The 9741-nt window shown below is 38.3% G+C and overlaps 1 protein-coding gene across 2 annotated transcripts in view; it reads left to right on the top strand.

Annotated features, from left to right (window-relative positions):
- Window positions 1-9741, top strand: part of LOC113114360 (uncharacterized) — a 575280-nt gene that overhangs the window by 346628 nt on the left and 218911 nt on the right. The window lies entirely within an intron of this gene.

The raw sequence follows: 9741 nt of genomic DNA, 5'->3' as shown, positions 1-9741 counted from the left end.
AAGTCATTTGTTCATAAACTGGCCTACACAAGCAGGTCGTGTACTGTACTCTTTGTTTGTCTTTCCATGGGAGGGTTGCAGGAAACATTTAATCACATATCTGTGCTCTGAGAGATAATGCAAAGTAAATGCAGTCAATAATATAGTTAAGTGAGAAAAGGTCTTCTCTTTCACATCAGTTTCACACGATCTGCTGCTGACTTCCAGTCGGAAAACCACCGCTGTCACAGCTTCAGTTTCACTCACTGAAAATATCATCTTTGAATGTTGATGTTCACAAGAGCATATTTTAAAATGCTTGTTCCTAGTGTTATATCTAGAACACGTTCGATATAGCTAACCCAACTGCGACTGAAATAGATGGGTTTTATACCTGGTGCGGCTGGGAAGAAAACGCAATGACGATTTTATTCGTATGCATACACTTGCACCTGATTCTTCATCTGTCTGTTTTGTTTGAAGTTTTGTAGTTAGGGTTCTGAGGTTATAAACTAAATGCATGCAGCATGCATGTTTTTAATCATTGATCTGTTTTGTGGTTTGTAATGCTTCTGCTGCTCTGCATTTCTGCTTTTCTTCGCTATCAGTGATGGAATTAGTTTGTCTTTACTGTCATTAAAACCTGCTAATGTCTAAAAAAAAAAAGTCTGCTGAAAGTGTATTAAACGGCTGAGCGACAGTCTATTTTCTCTTCCTACAAGGAAACTTCCTCTTTCTTCTTCCTCTGTTATAGTCGTGTAATATCCTGATGTGTCAGTAGAGCTGCTGTCTCTCAGTGAGACTCGATCTGTCTCTCTTCTGAAGCTGGACTTTAGAGAAACGATGCTCATCTTTGGATTAATGCTGCTGCAAACTGCTGCTTGTGAGTCACTTTTTTTTATAAAAATACCTTTTATTGTCTACCCTTGGCTCAAACTTTCCATTTGAGATTTGAAATGATGTTTACATGCATTCATTTAGCAACTTCTCAATGAGGAACATAACTAGCAATAGAGCCAACCGTATACATTGTGAGGTTTAGATAGGAAAGAGCAGAAATGAAAAACAGAAAGAAGTGAAATGATATGTGTGTTCTAGTTCCTTGGTTTAAGGTAGCTGAGAGGTTAAGTGCTTACAGAGGCCACACAAAACACAACTTTGTGTTATAACATTACATTTCTTCAAAAGCAATTTTAGTTTTTAGTGACTGGTTGTTGTGTCCCAAGTCAATTCGCCCTTTGTACGATACAGATTGTGTCAAAGCTGCTTCAACAAATTCAAATTAAACTGTAAAGTGAGTTTAAAAAGATAAAAGTGCCATTATTCAAATCAAGTCAGTTCAGTGTTGATTCAGTTCATCAACTGTGTCAGTGTTGCATCATCGGGTCATTTAAAGGTAACTTTTTACTTTAGTATTTTTCAGTGTAAACACAGTACTAACATTATTAATACTGCAGAATGGACTACAGAGTAGTGCACATTTCGCTGTAACTAGAATGTTCTGTCTCAGAATTTATTATTGGAATATAAATATGTAAGTTAAAATGTGTAAATGAGAATAAAGGATTGATCATCTTAACTGAAGGTGAAGAGTCAGATCAGCATCAGCACATGTGAACCGAATTTTAGTAGAATTAATTTTGTGAAAATATATAAAAATACTTTTCTGTAATCCATTTTTTGGATTTCAATTCATGCTGAAATTATATTTTTTATTATTATTTTTGGGATTCTTAAAAATTGTTATTTATTTTGCAGATACAAACGTTTTGGAGTTGATTATGGTAGATTTCAGTGTGTATCTGAGTTTGTGTGTGTTTTGTTCTTCAGGTCTGGATCGGTTCTGCAGGTTTGATCAGTCAGGTCCCTGTCACGCAGCTCCGGGAGACAAACTCAATCTGATGATGGTACATGACGCTAGTAAATATGATCTGACGATAAAAAGAGAATAAACTACAACACAGCAGATGGTTCAGTTTGTAGAGTAAAGAATGGCAGGATGAGGATGGGTGAATGTGATCTTTATAATAACAGAACTGAAGTGACAGTCATTAATGGGACTGTGATAATAAACCGTGTGAACACAACAGATTCAGGGAATTACAGATTAACAATCACTCACTCAGACGGCTCAGAAACATCTCGAGATCTTCAAGTGATTGTTGAAGGTACAGAAACTCTCTCATCAGACTCATTACAATCTCATGTTCTCCAAAGATCGCACTCTCATGCATATGACTTATAAAAACAAAGAACCAATAAAAGATAAAAAAATACATCACAGAAAAAGCTGCACATTTTCATACAAATTTCTGTCATCAGAATATTGCTATAAAAATATCATACATATATTTTTAATAATATATATTTATACTTTCATTTATATATATATACATATATATATATATATATATATATATATATATATATATATATATATATATATATATATATATATATATATATATATATATATATATATATATTTAACTGGTTTCTCTCATTTAGGTGTTTCTCCCACAGGTCATTCAGAGGTTCTGATCGGTTTGGGATGTCTTGCTGTAATTCTCATCGTTCTGGTCATCATCGCATATTACGTTTACAAGAAGAAGAATCAGCTCAAACACACAAGTCAGTCTGAGTTCATGAACCTACAGTATTATATCATTGCCTTTATCACTTTATTCACTTATGTTTGTCCTCTTTGTAAATTAGATTGGATTAAAGCATCTGATAAATGAATATATGTAAATATAATATGAATTAATCTGCTTCTGTTACTGATGGAATAATTCACCCAAAACTGTCTTCATTTGTTCCACATCTTATTTTACAAACCTGCATGTTGTTGATTTTCCATTGAGTAAATAATAACAGAATTTACATTAAAGCACTGAAAACTTATTACAACTTACATGTTTATACAGTATAATATTACTATTTGCTTATACTATTAGTAGTTGGTTTTAAGTGATCGATATCACAGATAGAAAAAAAATCATAATTCAGATGTAAACATTTTAACCTTGCACTGAAGTTAGTGAATCATATCAGAGATGAAAACGCTCTGCTATACAGTATTTAAGAAAATCAGCAGCTGTCAAGATTTTTTATAAAATTCTGTTGAAAAAATAATAAAAACTGCATAAGAATTTTAGCCATTTAGGAGATCATGGTCTTTTTATAACCTCTTTAAACTTGATAACTTCAGCCGTAAGTCGGTCTGAAGTATGAGACAGAAGTGTGAGAAAAACTGGTAAACAAGCATCTGTGGTTTTCATTTAAACACGCAGAGCCCTGGTGCCACCTCAAACACAGCAAGAAAAAAATAATAATAATTAAACCCAACGCATTTATGTGCTTTGCTGTCGTAACACTTTGTCACCACCGCCCTGACACTTAAATGAAAACGTCATGATGTGTTTGTGAGAATATAAATATGAAAATAAAATAAATACATCAATAAATAAATAGTATAAATTAATATGTATATAAAATAAATAGAACATAGTAGTGTGCTTATAAAGTATAATAAAATACATATGAAATAAGTTGCTAAATCAATAAAACAAAATAAAAATAATTTAAGTAAATATGCATATAGAATAAATACATAAATAAGTATAATTAAATATGCATGTACATTATATATTTGTCAAACTTCCATATTGTTGAGAACCGAGGAATGAGGAGAACAGGAGAACACGCACAACAATAGTCTTTTAATCCAAAATATCCAGGAAGTAACACAGGAAACACAGGAAACTCAGTGGCTGATGTTCAATCAGCGACAAACACAAACTGAAAGGACTGAGGCTTTTAAACAGGATAACGGGGAAGAAAAGAACACACAGGGGAATCAAATTAACAATAAGGGGAACATAGGTGTATGCACTAGGTAACAGGGTCACGAAACACATGGGGAGCAAACCAGGACAAAAACAGTCCAGGGGCATGACAATATGTACATAAATATGAGTATATATAAATGCATGGAGTGAAAGTAAATGTGCTTATAAATAACATACAGTTTAAATAAAGCATAAAATACATACAAAAATAAAAGTAAAAAAAAAACATGCAAGAAAAGACAAACCTAACTAAAAATTCAATGCAATAATTCACAATATGTTTTTCTCTATAAGAAATATTTACCGTAGTAAACCAGTTTAGCCCCAGTTCAGGCAGATTTTAAACCACGGTTGTAGATCAACACTGATTCTCACCTTTTGTAAATCTGTAATCACATGCAATGCTTAATTTACTATCAAGATTAATGCAGCAGAAATCATCATGATTATAATATAGTTATAATCACATCTGTTGATGTCCTTCTTCTCTTTCTGCAGATGTGGAAAATGTCTCAGAAGACCCTCAGACTCAGGAGAAGAAGGAGCAAGAGATTCAATATGGAGAAGTGATATTCACCGACAGTAAGGTTCGACAGCAGCCGTGTAAAGCACAGGACGAGTGTTTGTACGCTCAGGTGCAGTCACAAACCACCGCAAGACCATCCGCGGTCAATGTATAGTTTCACTTCTTCACTGGCGTAAAGACACTACACGACAGCTTTTGGCTGCTTGTGATGAAATGCTCGGCTTGGTGCACTTTTTCTTTCCTGTGTGGCAACAGAAAAACACAGCATCTGATCCAGAACAGAAATATATGAAGATAAACTCTGATTGACTTTCCAATGAAGCCGCTGAAGGGAACCACGACTGCTGTGAACAATTGATGACTTTTTATATAATTAATGACATACTGTGCAATGTTTGTTTCCTTGTGTTGCCTTCCTTCCAAGATAGCACACGTACGTCTGCAAGATGTCTGTTGAAGATCGCTTGATCTGGAAAGCATCTACTGTGTACAAACGTCTGAGAGATGTCTTTCAGATGTCAGTTTTACATACATTCTGAATCATAAACATCTTAAAGACATCTAATACACGTCTGTTTGACATCTGATAGGAAACGTCCAATAGACGTATTGCAGATGAGACCTAACATTCTAAAGGCCCCTCGTTTTCGTTCTTCGTTTGGGGGGAATAAGTTTCCCAGCAGCGTGAGGGTGTCTGAATGTTCGGAAAGGCTGAGCGATGGTGTACTGTTTCTGAACATTCAGACACCCCCGTGCTGCTGGAGATGGGGTGTAGATTAATGTATCCCCTAAATACAACAACGACGAAATGATGAAGTGTAGGCAGTCTAGGAGTGACATGGGTGATTAGCAGCGGTTCAGAATATCATGTTTGCAATGCAAAATAACCATAATCAGTCCGTTATGAAAAGTGTGAATGTATCATAGTCTGTAAAACTATAAGGCATGAGGTGAAAAAAAAAAATATTGGAGTCAGTTTTTTACTTTATTTTATTAGTGTTCATTTATTTTATTAAATAGGATAAATTGTTACACGTTATTATATTTGATGTGGTGTCATGATTTACTCTTGATAAAAACAAAGGTTTATTATTGTATGTTTGTTTGGCATTTCATTTATTGTATACCCTTTAAATTAACTGAAAGAACAACAGAAGCAGTATGGTGTAACATTTATTTGAAACATGTATTTGGTACTTGCTGCCTTATATCTTTACTCTTTTCTTTCATTCTTTTCATGGCTTTGAAAAACTTGTCTCGGATGTTTCTCTACAATTTCTTTCTAGGAATTAAATGCTTTCTCTTAATCTTTAAAGTCTTTCCGTAAATGATCGTACAGGTGCAGATATATCTGTGCCAGTTCAATTATTCGACACTGCAGTGTGTTCATGTTGCTAGTGACTAGGCCGGAGATGTTGTTCTCTCTTGCCTGACCTCCGTTGAATGAGAAATGAACAGCGGGAAAAACAATTAGCATGTAAAAGAAGTTGGATTTTCAGAACACATCCACCGATTGTGTAACCGCCTCGGACCAATGGTGACTTGCCTTTGTTCATGAAGATCACTGGTGACTTGACATGACTCTGAAAGGTCAACGGTGACTAGCCTTGGCTCTGGAAAGTCCATGGTAACTAGCCCTGACTCTGGAAGGTCAATGGTGATTTGTCCTGACTCAGGAAGGTCAGTGGTGACTAGCCCTGATTCTGGAAGGTCAAAGGTGACTAACCCTGATTCTAGGGGGTCAACGGTGACTAACCCTGACTCTGGAGGGTCCACGAGCACCTGACTCGACTCTGGAGGGTCAACCGGAACCTGACTAAACTTTGGAAAATCAACGGGCACCTGACTCGACTCAGGAATGTCAACAGGAACTAGCCCTGACTCTGGATGGTCAACGGTGACTAACCCTGACTCTGGAAGGTCGACGGTGACTAACCCTGACTCTGGAGGGTCCATGAGCACCTGACTCAACTCTGGAGGGTCCATGAGCACCTAACTCAACTCTGGAGGGTCCATGAGCACCTGACTCAACTCTGGAAGGTCTACAGGAATCTGACTTGATTCAAGAGGATCAACTGGAACGTGACTTGACTCTGGATGGTCAACAGGAGTCTGACTCGACTCTGGATAGTCAACTGGAATTTGACTCGACTCTGGAAGGTCATCAGGAACTAGCCCTGACTCTGGAAGATCAACGGTGACTAACCTTGACTCTGGAAGGTTGACGGTGACTAACCCTGACTCTGGAAGGTCGACGGTGACTAACCCTGACTCTGGAAGGTCGACGGTGACTAACCCTGACTCTGGAGGGTCCATGAGCACCCGACTCGACTCTGGAGGGTCAACCGGAACCTGACTCAACTCTGGAAAATCAACGGGCACCTGACTCGACTCTGGAAGGTCAACAGGAATTTGACTTGATTCTGGAGAATCAACTGGAACGTGACTCCACTCTGGAGGGTCAACGGGAACCTGACTGGATTCTGGAGAATCAACTGGAACGTGACTTGACTCTGGAGGGTCGACAGGAATATGACTTGACTCTGGATGGTCCACTGGAACCTAACTCAACTCTGGAGGGTCAACCGGAACCTGACTCAACTCTGGAGGGTCAACCGGAACCTGACTCATCTCTGGAGGGTCAACCGGAACCTGACTCAACTCTGGAGGGTCAACGGGAATATGACTCGACTCTGGAAGGTCAACCGGAACCTGACTCAACTCTGGAGAGTCAATGGGAACCTGACTCAACTCAGGAAAGCCCACTGTAGCTGCCATCCTCTGCAGTGGCTCCGAGCTGGCGGCCATCTTGTGCAGTGGCACTGGGTTGGTGGCCATCTTGTACTGTGGCGCTGTGCTGGCCTCCATCTTGCCTTGTGGCTCTGGGCTGGCGGCCATCTTATGCTGTGGAGCTGGTTTGGCATCCATCTTGCCTCGTGGCGCTGAGCTGGCGGTCATCTTGTGCTGTGGTGTTGGGCTGGCTTCCATCTTGCCTTGTGGTGCTGGGTTGGTGGTCATTCTGCGCAGCGGCGCTGGGCTGGGTGCCATCTTGTGCAGCGCCACTCGAATGGTGGCCATCTTGTGCGGCGCGCTGGCTCGTCAGACTTGCGCCTCATTTCCCCTCTCTGTCCACCATGGTGAGATGTCGGTTCCCAACCGAACTCACGGTCAACAGGGGGCCACAGTGGAGAGCGATGCCGGACCTCCGCTCGACCACTCACTCCTGAGCGACCTCCCCTGGTTCCATGGAACACGACCAGGTGGGTACCCTCAAAACCATTCCTCACCCGCTCGGTGACTGGGGAGGAAATATGAATAGACATACCGCTGGATCTTTTGTGATGGAGTCCTTCTGTGACGAACATGCACCAGAGAGACACGTACAGGGAGAGGGAGAGATCCAAATGCAGGTAAGATTTATTATTCAATAAGGGTAATCCAAAATCGTTGTAAAACATAAGCCAGGGTCAAAACCAAACAAGCAGTCCATGAAAACAAACAAACCAAAAAGAGGGAACAGGAAGGAAAGGGAACTCGGATGACGAGAAAGGCAAGGGAGAATCTCGGAAGACGAGAAAGCTGGTGATACAAAGGGTAAGGACTCCATACAAACAACAGGAAAAGGCTGGAATATATAGGGAGGCTAATGACAATAGATTGTCTGCACCTGGTGCAATTAACAGGAGTGCAATAACTGTGAAGACAGGACCAGACTAGAGGAATTCTAGTGCCTACGGTGAAGTGCCTAAGGGGAAGTGAGCTCACTAGTGGACACCCAGGGAAACAGAGACTAGACAGCGTGACAGAGACATTGAGGATTCAACTGACTGCTGAACAGAGCTAAAGCTTAAGCAGAAAATTACCTAGTTGTGTTTAAGTGAAGTGACGGTTTGTTTAATGCACTTGTAATTGCATCATCAATGCTGTGCCATAATGAAATAGCCTAGACTATTTCTGATTCATGAATCTTTTGATTTAGATCAGGACTTTTGTGAGTCTTTTGAGCAGGTCTGTGAATAATTTCGTGAGATGAATGATTTGCGATCTTTGCTCTGAAGTCCTTGACTAGATCTTCTTAAAGAAAACAGAGGTTTCGTGCCAGATTTTTATGTATGTGAAATTTAACTAGAAGGAGACAACTTAAGTTATATTTTCCTATTTCTCCTTCTCTTTCAAGTAGTTGAATAATTAAAAGAAAACATTAAAAACAGAAATAAAAGTCACTTACAAAATTAGATTTAGATGAAAATTTTGGGATGAAAATTTTGTTCTTACATTGGCAAAAAGTGAATGATTCTTCCTCAGAAATGACTGACTTAGATTATGTTCATAAGCCTTTTGCAAAATTTGTATAAATTAATCTGTGACCTCTTCATATTTAAGGAGAAAACTAAAGTTTCCAAAGTCGGACATCATTTGTTATAATTTTCAAGGGTGTAGGGACACTATATGATCCTACCAATGTCCAGCAACTGCTAAATAGTTCCTAGCAATAGTTTTATCAAACAATGAAATGTCTGTTGTCTGTTATGTCACCAACAATGCCAAAATCAAACCTATGCCCAAACACAGCACACTCCATTTTCAAAATACCATTCACTACACCAAGTTAAAGCTTATACCCTGCATGTTTGACTGTACCATTTCTATTTGGACTCATCCCAAGGTAACTAGAGATTAAGACAGCTTCAATTTTGGATCCAGCTTCCAATGAAGACTTAAATTGACCCAACACACCTCTGAATAGATCAAGTGTCCACTCCTGCGAGTACCACAGATGATGTCAGCTGTGCATCATCATACAACATAATAATTTCACCATTGCTTCAAAATGTATATATGATATTTCTAGATACTATAAATTATACTACAATAATACTATAAACACTAATAATATAATTCTCACAGCTTTACTTTTTGATACCATCTCATGAATATATATATATATATATATATATATATATATATATATATATATATATATATATATATATATATATATATATATATATTCTGGATTTGTAACATAAAGAGATGAATTTTTGCAAAGCAGCTTTGAAAAAAATATGCAATGTGAAAAGCACTATACGCATAAATGTGAATTACATTGAATGAGCCATTGTATTATTGGTGCTATTTTGAAGTTAAGGAGTTGACAAATGACAATACATCTGAACTGGCCTTGCATTGATGGCACACATGGAGGCTCTATATCTCAGCTGACTTTGAAAGTGTCTTGAACGTTTCAATAGGGGCTTACATTTCCCTGGGTTATCAGTCTGCTTAGACTGTCCATGCTTAATTCTAACCTGACTAGATAAAATCGCAACAACATTATTGTTGCAACAAGACTGAGTTTGATATAAATGTTACTTCTTCCTTTTC

This window comes from Carassius auratus, chromosome 14 (genome assembly GCF_003368295.1).
Source record: "Carassius auratus strain Wakin chromosome 14, ASM336829v1, whole genome shotgun sequence".
Classification (NCBI taxonomy): Eukaryota; Metazoa; Chordata; class Actinopteri; order Cypriniformes; family Cyprinidae; genus Carassius; species Carassius auratus.
This window is presented reverse-complemented; position numbering and strand designations above follow the sequence as displayed.